At 32.4% G+C, this 10,975-nt stretch overlaps 1 long non-coding RNA gene across 3 annotated transcripts; it reads left to right on the forward strand.

Annotated features, from left to right (window-relative positions):
• The first annotated feature begins 4,237 nt into the window (after nucleotides 1-4,237).
• On the forward strand, nucleotides 4,238-9,247 carry LOC107893694 (uncharacterized). 3 transcript variants are annotated; one of them, XR_005916388.1, is made up of 12 exons: nucleotides 4,238-4,934; nucleotides 5,032-5,113; nucleotides 5,211-5,300; nucleotides 5,381-5,450; nucleotides 5,555-5,609; nucleotides 5,693-5,751; nucleotides 5,821-5,986; nucleotides 6,128-6,235; nucleotides 6,344-6,442; nucleotides 6,957-7,160; nucleotides 7,630-7,688; nucleotides 8,878-9,247. It is a non-coding gene; the product is annotated as an uncharacterized lncRNA (long non-coding RNA). The 3 variants fall into 3 exon arrangements; XR_001682930.2 differs by lacking the exon at nucleotides 5,032-5,113 and having other exon boundaries at nucleotides 4,239-4,934; XR_005916390.1 differs by lacking the exon at nucleotides 5,032-5,113 and having other exon boundaries at nucleotides 4,239-4,934; nucleotides 5,912-5,986.
• The last annotated feature ends 1,728 nt before the right edge of the window (nucleotides 9,248-10,975 follow it).

Below are 10,975 nucleotides of genomic sequence, written 5' to 3' on the forward strand. Positions count from 1 at the left end.
CTAAAGTGACCCTAGTCGGAAAGCGGTTTCGGGACCGCTAAACTGGGTCACCAAATTATTTGAATATGATAATTATTGTCTAAAATATGTGAATATGAATGTGTGAAAGTTTTAAGCTTTGATTTAGTTAATTGCATGTGAATTTAGTTAATAGGACTTATGTGTGACACTTTTGAAATGTGATAGGTTAATCTATAAGGATCTATTAGTGCATGTAATCAAAGGGGTGGCTTGCATGTCAATTTCCCCCATTTAATTAGTAGTGGCCGGCCATGACAAAGGGTGATGGGAAAAACATGTCATAAACATGTTGTGTTAATGGTTTATGTTAGAAATGATAAAATAAAAATGGTTAGTAGGATGATGAAAAAAAAAGAAAAGGTTCTCATTTGTTTCTTCTTGACTGAAAAATCAAAGGAAGGAGGGGAAGAAAAGGTTGAGGAGGTTCGGCCATACTTGTATCTAGATTAAGGTATGTTTGATGATGTTCCATGAGATGCATGCATGTTTTAGTTGTTAGCTTGAGTTCTACCTAGCCCATGGTTTAAATCTTTGCTATGTGATGGAGATGATATTCGGCCGTGGGTGTTGTCTTCTTGGGTGGTGTTTGATGTTGGTGATGATGCATGAAGATGAGCTAAGTTTCGGCTAAGGTGGATTTGTGTTGATGTCATTTGCATGCTAAATGTGAAGCTTTATAATGATACATGTGATAGTGGATTGATGCCTCTTGGATTTTCTTTTTAGCATTTTTTTTTGAGATAGACATTAGGTTCTTTGTTTAACCCATGACCAAAATTGAAATGGTGTGGTGTCTTGATGCATTCGGCCATAGTAGGAAATATGGTTGTTGTTCATGTTATTTGCATGAGAAATGGTAGTAAGGTGAAGTGCAAATATTAGTATTTGATTACTAGTGTACATATGTGTATTAGCCGAGTTTTGAACTTGAAACAAAATGGTATGTAGTTAATACAAGTAACCATATTTGTAGGAAGTATTAAGCATATAATTGGCCTCAACATAGACATGCATATTCGGCCAGATGAGATAGATTGGTGTTGCATGTATTCGGTTAGGGGCAAGCATATTGATGCTTTTATCTTGACTTAAAAAATCGGCTCAAGGAGAATTTGTTAAAGTGCTTAGTTAATTGATATTAGATTAATGATGTGTGTATTCGGTCATGAAGGTGCACATGAGGAAATGTTAGATTAATTGTATTAAATTGCTCAATGTGATTAAAAATGTGTATGACCGCTTTGTATTTGAGCTAAAGGTGGCCATATGACCTATCAACTCCTTGTCATATTCGGCCATAAGCTAGCATAATGAGACCTTAATAAGTTAAATTTGCTTGAATTAGCTCAAGAGCTTAGAGGACCAAAGTTGGACAAGGGAAAGGAAAAAGTGATCGAATAGCCGCCGAAATCGTTCGACAACATCCGAGGTAAGTTTTCGAGTAATGAAACTTAGTTTACGATTTGATTAAGTCATGACGTATAGTCATGACAAATATACGGTGATATAATGATTCTACTTGAATTATATGTTGAATTAATTAGTCTATACGTATGATGGGTAGCCGTATGTGCATAGAGATCATGTCATACAGCAAATCAAAATCGTGCTCTTTGTATGTGGCTATTGAGCCGAAATTAGTAAGTGTGATAAGTGTCTTGTGTTTGAGCTTTGGTAATGAAAATGAAATATGGATGTGTCATGATTATTGATATATGTGCATGGTTATTCGAATGATATCCGGGCTAAGTCCCGAAGGCTTTTATGCTAGTGACTATATCCGGACTAAGATCCGAAGGCATTTGTCCGAGTTGCTATATCCGGGCTAAGACCCGAAGGCATTTGTGCTAGCGATTATATCTGGGCTAAGTCCCGAAGGCATTTATGCTAGTGACCATATCCGGGCTAAGACCCGAAGGCCTTGTGCGAGTGGTTATATCCGGCTAAATCCCGAAGATACTTGGGTTTGGGAATGAGCGATCTTGCTGTAATAATTTCAATTAATACTCTCGTAAAATCCCAACGATGAGGTATCTTTCGTATGTGCATTGAGATAATTGATTCCTTCTAAATAGTATTTGCTCAATCGACTAACAAGCTTCCAGCTTTTAGACAAGTTGATTCCTTACGTATGAATATAAAGGTTGGAAATGTGAAGTAGGTATGATTGTGAGAATATGTGTATATGAAATTATTCGTTTAGTCGTATGAATGTTATACTTCAGTTGTGCATGATTTCATTGCTCAGAACTTACTAAGCATTAAATGCTTACTCCGTTCTTTGAATCTCTATTTTATAGATTTTGGTTCGTCGGTTATCGGACTCGAGATCGTCGAAGTCGAAGTCATCCACACTATCAAAGCCCTTTTTTTTGGTACACTTTTGGTTGAACTCTGAAAATGGCATGTATAGGACTACCCCTTTTTGTTGTTGGTCACGTACCCTTTGGTTTTGTATAAATTTGGATAGCCATGCGAAAATGGCTTATATACACTTTGAGCATAGCATTATAATCGTTTTGTATGTTGTTCATTGAGAGGTATGGAAATGTTGGTAACGATTAGCCATTGGAATGGTTAATCATGATCATTTTGGTGCTTTGTATGACAAATTCTAGTTGATTCATGGAAAACCATGAAATAGATAAAATTTACCTTAAAAACAGATGCTGACAGCAGCAGTGGTGCGGATTTGAAAAATCACTAAAAATAGTAGGAATGGAATTAAATAGTGAATAAATTATGTAATTGAACCTTCATGAATCTACTTTCATATGGAAGAAACGAAACGATCATATGAGTTGTACTTTAAGAGATATTTAAGTTTTCATGGAACAGGGCCAGAGCGATTTCTGGATCCCCTGGTCTGACTTTGGAAATTCACTATAAATTAACCAGAGATAATTCGAGGTCATACCATATATGTATAGATTCCTTTTTTAGTCTAGTTTCATTAGAAACAAGCGGCATAAGTAATGAAGCCCTGGACAGGAAGATATATAAGTCGTAATGCATGAAGGTCAGAGCAGTAGAACCCTGAAATAGGGGAGACTTTAACTAATAAACTGTACTAATTGGCTCGACTAAAAATTCTAGAAAAAAATTTGTAGATGGATATATGAGTCTAGTTTCAGGTAAAATTTACGAAACTGGTTTCCGAGTTCTGGAACTCAAGATATGATTTTTAAGGTAACAGTGACGCAGTTAGCCAGCTTGTCTGGAAATTTTTAAAATGGACTGTGAAAATCAACGAAATAAGTCCGTAAATACCTCGTGTTCGACTCCGGCAACGGTCTCGGGTACGGGGTGTTACAAGGTTTAATGGCCATGGGTATATAGTATGTTAATCTCAAGTGAATCATATTCAATAATTAAATCCTAAACCTTATAATTAATTATTGTTATCGATAATAGATATCTTGATTTTGATAAAAAATATTTTTTATATATTAATAACGTGTTATATTGTTTAATGGATTGAAGGGATATTTTGTGGAAAATGTTTTAAATGATAAGTTTACCTTTAAATTTTATCAATAGTTTTTTGTTTATACTATTTTAATATTTATCTATACTGATTAATTAAAATATATATTTATTTATACGAACGAAAATTCTCTGCACTCATTTGTGTCTCCACGTTTTTTAATTGTAACTCATTTTCTTTTTAAAATATATATTTGTGTCTCTACGTTTTTTCATTTTATTTTACACAATTATTGATATAACATCATTTTATATTTATATATTGCATGGATACATAAATATTTATATTTATTCAATATAAAAATATATTGATGTATTTATTTTTTTAAAAGTGTATGATTAATCAAAATTAAAGTTTCAACTATACATTTAAACCACAATTAAAATTTCACGTCTACAATTACACATTAAACCGAAATAAAAAATAAACTCAAAAATTAAAAATTAAAAAATTAAAAAATTAAAATTAAAAAATAAAAAACTTAAATATTTAATATTTAATATTTTAATCCATATTTCAATTAAAAAGTTCAATATTCAAAATTAAAAAAAATTCCAAAAGAGAAAAATAAAAAAATATGTTAAAAATAAAAAAATTAAAATTAATCAAAATAAAACGCCACAAAAAATTGAGTTATAATGACGTTTTTAGTGAAAACGCCGCAAAAAAAAATCAAAATCCCGAATTTTTTATTACCCACTTGTTAGTCCTTAAATCCCCCAAATAACTCTCAAAATTTGGCTCCAAATTTCCCATTTCCAGCAACACCAAGTTAATACACCTACACCAATCAGACTTGTTTATCCTTTTCATTTCACTGCACTGAATTCACCCACCATAGCTACTCCATTTCTCTCGATCTGTTAGGGTGTCTTTTAATTCTAGGCTTTCAAGAAAGCGCTGAGCCTGCTCCGAAAATGCTGTGAGAAAGAGAATCTGTTGGTTTAGGATATAACTTTTGGTTCATGAAGAAGTGACCCCTCCGTATCAAGATAGTCAATCGCTGCTCCTAGAACCGGGGGAAGACTAAATGGGTGAAAAGAAGACATTCCGGGGGCGAGTGAATCAGGCTCCGTGCCAGTCAATCTAGTTGCTGGTTGATCTCCCTCAGGGCGAGTTGCTATCACTGCTTCCTCTTTCGTTCAAGCGGCATGAAGCTCATCTTCATTGACTGATTGAAAATGAGCCCGGAAGAAGCCGGCAGTAAAAGAAAGATCTTCTACTTCAACATGGCTTCGGTTGACCCCTTTTCGGTGGTAGAAAGAGCAGAGTCTTGGGTTGGTGCTTGAAGTAAGGGTCATCAAAGAGACGGATCAGTTTCCTTTTAATTTTACCGGTGATTTCTATGGCAACGGAAACCCTAGATGACGAGAAACCGGAGGAAGAGGAGGTGATAGATAAAGAAAATGAAGAGGGAAGTGAAAAGGTATGCTTTCTTTTCTGTTGCAAGGTCCTTCTGTTGCAAGGTCTTCCTCGTTTAAAACTGTCAATTGAAAAGGTATGCTTTCTTTTCTGGGGTTAAGGTGTAGGTGCACGTTGTCCCCGCTCACATGTTTAGGAAAGTCATTAGTATCACTAAATTCCATTGCAAACTGGGGCTTACTGGTACTCTATTGTTTTTTTCTTTGATGCAATCTAATTAAATTTTGCATTATTAGTTTTTTGCTCTATTTGATTTGTGTTTCTTCTTTGCCCTGATCAGTTACTCCGAATCTGAGTACTTTAAGCAAACCTTGCGCCAAGGTGGTCCAGCAAAACCGAAGGAGCCTCGGATTCCTCGCATGCCTCAATTGTAAGCCTTTTCTCAAACTACGGTCTTTTAAATAGTTTGCATTGTTAGATAGCTTTGCTAATAAAAATGTCATTTCTCAGGTTAGATTTCCAATTCTTCAACACTCAGAGGCTGAGTGAGTTGTATAAGAAAGAAGTACGCTATCTCATGGTATGCATGATCTGTATAAATACCTTTTTCCTCCTTTTTGTACATTGACTTGATGTTTGTTGTGAGTTATCTTATCACTGGATTTTTTTTTCAATTAAAATTAGCAAACACATCAGAAGAATCAGGTAAAGGACACTATTGATGTGGATGAACCTGAAGGTATTTTACTTTTGCCATATATTTTGTTTCTTTATGATACACAATCTTCTTTAGGCCTGTTTTACTAAGTCTCATGTATTTAGAAAGGGGAGACCCGTTAACTGCTGAAGAGTTGGAAGAAAAGGAGTGACTATTAGAAGAAGTGAGTGCAAACATGTTATATTTTTATTTGTTTGTTGCTTTATTCAAACTTAAATTTTGGGTGCATTAGGGATTTTCTTCATGGAGTAGAAGAGATTTCAATACTTTCATTAGAGCTTGTGAGAAATATGGACGGAATAATATAAAGAGTATTGCTTCAGAAATGGAAGGGAAGACAGAGGAGGAAGTTGAAAGATATGCTAAAGTATTTAAAGAAAGATACAAGGAGTTAAATGGTAAGTGATATCGAACATCATGTCATATAGTTGATGCATATTGTTAAATGTATTGATCAAGCTTAAATGTTCTTACAGTTGATAGCTTGGTTGCACTGGGTGTTTTTGATGATTATATTGCTAATTGTTCTTTGTTTTCAGTTTCACATTCGGGTGCTAGAGACTGTGCAAGAAAATATTCCTGCACTGTTAGTGGGTCTGGAATAGCTTATCAACATATCTTATGTGGATGATACAGAGGTCTTTAAGGTATCATAGCTTTGTTATATTTGTAAATTATTTGTTCTATCTGCTTGTACTCCTTTTAACCTGTCAGAAGTGGGTTTAAAGTATTATGTTGCTTATCTTGTTAAATAGGTTTGCTTGGACTATTGGAACTCCTTGGTCTTGGAGCTGTTTGATGCAAATCATAACATGGATAATCCTGCTGTAACTGCAAACATGATGGGACTGCAGGTATCATGATATTTTATGTTGGCTTTAAACCATTTTAAAGGATTTGAAATGTAGAAAACTACTATAATCTCTATTACTGCTCAGGTGTTATCAATTCTATGTGCAGCATATCTTGCAACTTTTGTTTTAGCCACCTTTGTGGGAAAAAAACTTCCTCTGGTACTTATCTCGGTTCTGAGAGGTGCCAACTGGAAACAAATGTACGCATCTTTTAGTGATTGCCTTCAAATCTGGCAATGGCATATATCATAAGATGTGGAAAAAAAATCATATTGAGCTCATATTTTTTGCAGCTTTGTGCTATATGCATATTTGGAATGCTTTCTTACTTGTCTATGAAAATTGTTGTAGAATTGGGATTGCTCACTATAGGTAGCACAGCAGCTTTTTTGTGATTATTTCTGTGAATAGATGTTGCTTATAGTTTGTGAATGTTAAATTGCTACAAGATTTGCTACTTCTGGGTTACTGTAGAATAATCAGTCATTTATTGTCCATGAATTGAATCTGGCAGGTGCCTTTGCTTTCTGGCCTGGTCGATGGCCTTGGTGCCCAGCTTCTGCAACGAAGGCAACTTTATGCTGGTACAATGTCAAAGTTGAGAATGCTCATGATTTACCCTATGGCTAAGCCTGAGGAGGTTTTGATAGTTGAGGATGAGAATGGCAATATCGTTCGAGAGACGATGAAAGATAATGATGTTCTTGTTCAGTATAAGGTGATAAATATCCAATATAAAAAATGTGATGCTTAATCTTGATAACTAAATCTAATTCCCAGTTGGGAGTCATTAGCCCTTTACAGTTTACCAGCTTAAAAATATATTTACTACTTATGGCTAACTGGATTTGATGATAGGTTTAGGGTTTCTTTATATGTTGGTCTTAGTAATTTTCTTCTTTCCATTATTTTTCAACTTCGGCTAGTAAGATGTCTAGTGCTGAGCAAAAAAAAAAAAGTATGATGTCTATTAGGCATGCAAGTATTTTTCTTGCCTGTAACTTAAATTTCTTTTATATTCTGAACAATATGCTAGTGCTACACTTAATATTTGGGGAAAAACCATAAAAGCTTTCTTTTTCAAACAGCTTATGTTTTAGAAGTTTATGTTTTTGTAGTCTTATGTATTATTTTTAAATTAGTTGTTTTCTCTTGAATTCTGTTGTTAATACAGTTATATGTTGCAGATTATGAGGAGACATTGATCTATTTGTCTCACTTAAATCATGAGGATACTGAAAAGCAGGTATAGAACCATGAGACATTTATAACTTTCTGTTTTTCTAAAAGTTAAATGATGTTATTTACTGCGGTTTGACCTAATTTGTCTGAGGCTAGGATGCATTGTGTTCAGTGAGAAAAATGATATTTTCCTTTTTCTTCTCTAAACAACTGTAGCAATCTGGCATTTAGGTATTCAGTTGCATATGATATGACCAGGGTTTGGCAAGGAATGGTCACAAAAAAAGAACTCTAAAATTTGACAATCTAGGGAAAATGGAGTCGTCTTTGTAGTTCATGCTTGCATTTTTTAAATTAAATACGGATGATTAATTATTATTTATGTTTGAGTGTTAATTACTTACAATATATATTTAAATATAAATATTAAGTATTGAACACATTACTTTCTTTTTTATATAATTATAAATGTTTTTATCGATTTTACGAGTTTTATTCAAATCGAAGAATATTTTTCTGCTAATATTTTTGGAACAGTAAGCAAAAAAGTTTAACGCGAACACAAAAAGACTCGAAATTAAATCTAGACATCTCCATCTTGTATGTGCTTCAGAGAATTGGTAAAGGTAGATAGAAACTTCAAATCAACATAAAGATATCGGGTTAATTCTATTATTAGTTCCTATACTTTGTGAAAGTTATGCATTAAGTTCTTATATTTTAATTTGACCAATACTTTTCGAATTAGTTAATTTTAGGCCCTGTACTATTTTAAATTTTAAAATTTTAGTTCTTTTCTTCTTATCGCCTGCGTAGTTTGACTTTGCTACTTGTTTTTAGCTTTGCTGCCATTTATCATCTTTTTTTTCTTTTTTAAATTCTTGTATTTGCTCTAGTTTTGCTACGTGATTGTTTGTCTATTTTGTGTTTTTTTGTTGTTAGTTTTGTGTTATAATTTGTTCCAAAGTTAGATTTCAAATTTTTAGATTTATAATTAGAGCTTATTCGATTTACTGGTATTTTTAGTCAAATCTAACTGTTCATCAGACCCTGATATTGCCTTTTGTTCTTGTAATTTTAGATATTAGAACTAAAGAATAATTTCTATATAACGTTAAACGACAGTAGGAGGTAAAATATAGTTTGAGGTGGAATTGAGCAAAGGCTTCAGAACTGTGATTTTGAGTTGAGTATCACAGCTGTGAACTAATTTCCTCATCAAATACCATAATCTCATGGACATTTATATGCAGGAATTGGAGAGAAGAAGAGAAGAACTTGAAGAATTGCTCTTGGGAGAAGGGTATGAGAGAATGTGGGTGATTAAGTCAAATGGAGAAAGGGACAACATGTCCTAGTTGTGTGCAAGTGTTTTCTCCCTGAGACTGGCAAGGAACCTGACATCAAGAATGGTTCAATTTAAAGATGCTTCCTTGTACTCATTCTCATCCTCTTTATATTTTCCAATGCTATCTTCAAGTAGGATACTAAGAATTTCCTGTACTATTCTTTCTGATTGCTTATAAAATAGTTTGCTCATTAGAACCTTCATTTTCTCGTCTTTTATTTATTTGTGTAAATCATTTTTCTTTGTTTAGTGACACAACGAATCTTTGAACATAATTTCTGTTGAGTAATATATAAATGATTTTAAAAAAATTGTGTATAGTTTAAAGTTCAAATTTCAAAAATAAAACATAATATAATATTTATCATAGAAAATAAATATTATTTAATTAAAATATATTTTTTAAAGTTTATGTTCTTTAGTAGCGTTTTTAAGAAAAGCGCCGTTAAAAGTCATGGTCTTTAGCGGCGTTTTTGGGGACCTTTAGCAGTATTTACGAAAAAGTGCCGCTAAAGGTCATGGTCTTTAATGGCATTTAGGGGAAAAGCGCCGCTAAAGGTCATGGTCTTTAGCGGCATTTTTTTAAATAAACACTGCAAAATTTTGCGGCGCTTGCTATAGCGGCGTTTTCACAAGCGTCGCAAAAAAAGCCGCTAAAAGTCTGTTCTCCTGTAGTGATGGATATGAGAATTTCTATTGCATTCTATACTTTTTCATCATACTTACAAGTAGTATACTCCATATATATATAGGGAGATCAAACTTTTCATATTCTAATACATAAATAAGAAAAAAGGGGTTACAAGTAGATGAAAGGTTAAAGGTTAAAGAAGATAAAAGGTAGAAGGTCAAAGGAGATGAAAGATGAAAGGTTGAACAACCATTAAATAACATTTATAACATTTAATAGTTTTTAAGTTATATTTTATGAATCTTATTTTTATCGAGGTTACATACTTATTATTTTTATTTTATTGTCATTTATTTTCTAAGCTACATTTTATGACATTATATTTCAGTAAAGGCTACAAAATATAAACATGTGTTGAAACTTGAAGAATAAATATATGGTTTACATTATAAATATATGGTTTTATGTGTATATAAATGTGATAGAATTTTTAAAAATATTTTCATTTAAATTTAAAATTTATTAATTTTAATACCAACATCCTAAAAATACACAATTATGAGATCTGAACTGATTACCAAATTATTGCAAATTATTGCAATATTTTATCAATCATTACAATATTTTGTCAACTATATATGTTTCACTATTAACGTTTCGAGTTTGTAGTTATATTTTATAATAATGTCATATTTAAAATTTGAATGTATATTCTCAAATTAGTATTGTAATTTTTATTTAAAGAAAACTGTTGTTTGAAAATAAAGAATTACTGAATTTCAACCTAAAATATATTGGATTGAATTTTTTAAAAACGGATGGGATAAATTAATAGGAGTAAACCTTGTAAAATGGTAATACTTTTTATTTATTTATCTAATTGGAAATATAATACGTTCTCTCTTTTGTAGGTCGGTGTGAATTTGGTATATTAGAAAATAGTAGTTTTACTAAACTTCAAGTAGGGTACCTTACTGACCAATGACCACCCATAATTCATCCCTTTTATACTGGTCAATTACCTATTCTGTAAAATATATGTATTTACATCCTTAATTACAGGCCATCAAAATCAAATCCATTGAAAATATCCATTGAAAATATACGTTTCTAAAGTCCTCCATTAAATCAATATTTCATTGGTCATGTAACATCATTTTTCAGTCAAAACTAGACTTGAGAGTATGAATGTGTGTATAGTGAAGACTTTTAAAATCCAAAATGGATTCTATTGTTGATATAAGGATTATCGAGCTTCATTTGCTATTAAATTTTGTATACTTAAAAGAGTTTTTTTTTTAATGTTTAGAGTTTGAGATCCCTTTTCATAATATTATAGTCTATTTTTCGTTTTAAGAGTGTAATATATATT

Source organism: Gossypium hirsutum, chromosome A03 (assembly GCF_007990345.1).
Source record: "Gossypium hirsutum isolate 1008001.06 chromosome A03, Gossypium_hirsutum_v2.1, whole genome shotgun sequence".
NCBI classification, from domain to species: Eukaryota; Viridiplantae; Streptophyta; class Magnoliopsida; order Malvales; family Malvaceae; genus Gossypium; species Gossypium hirsutum.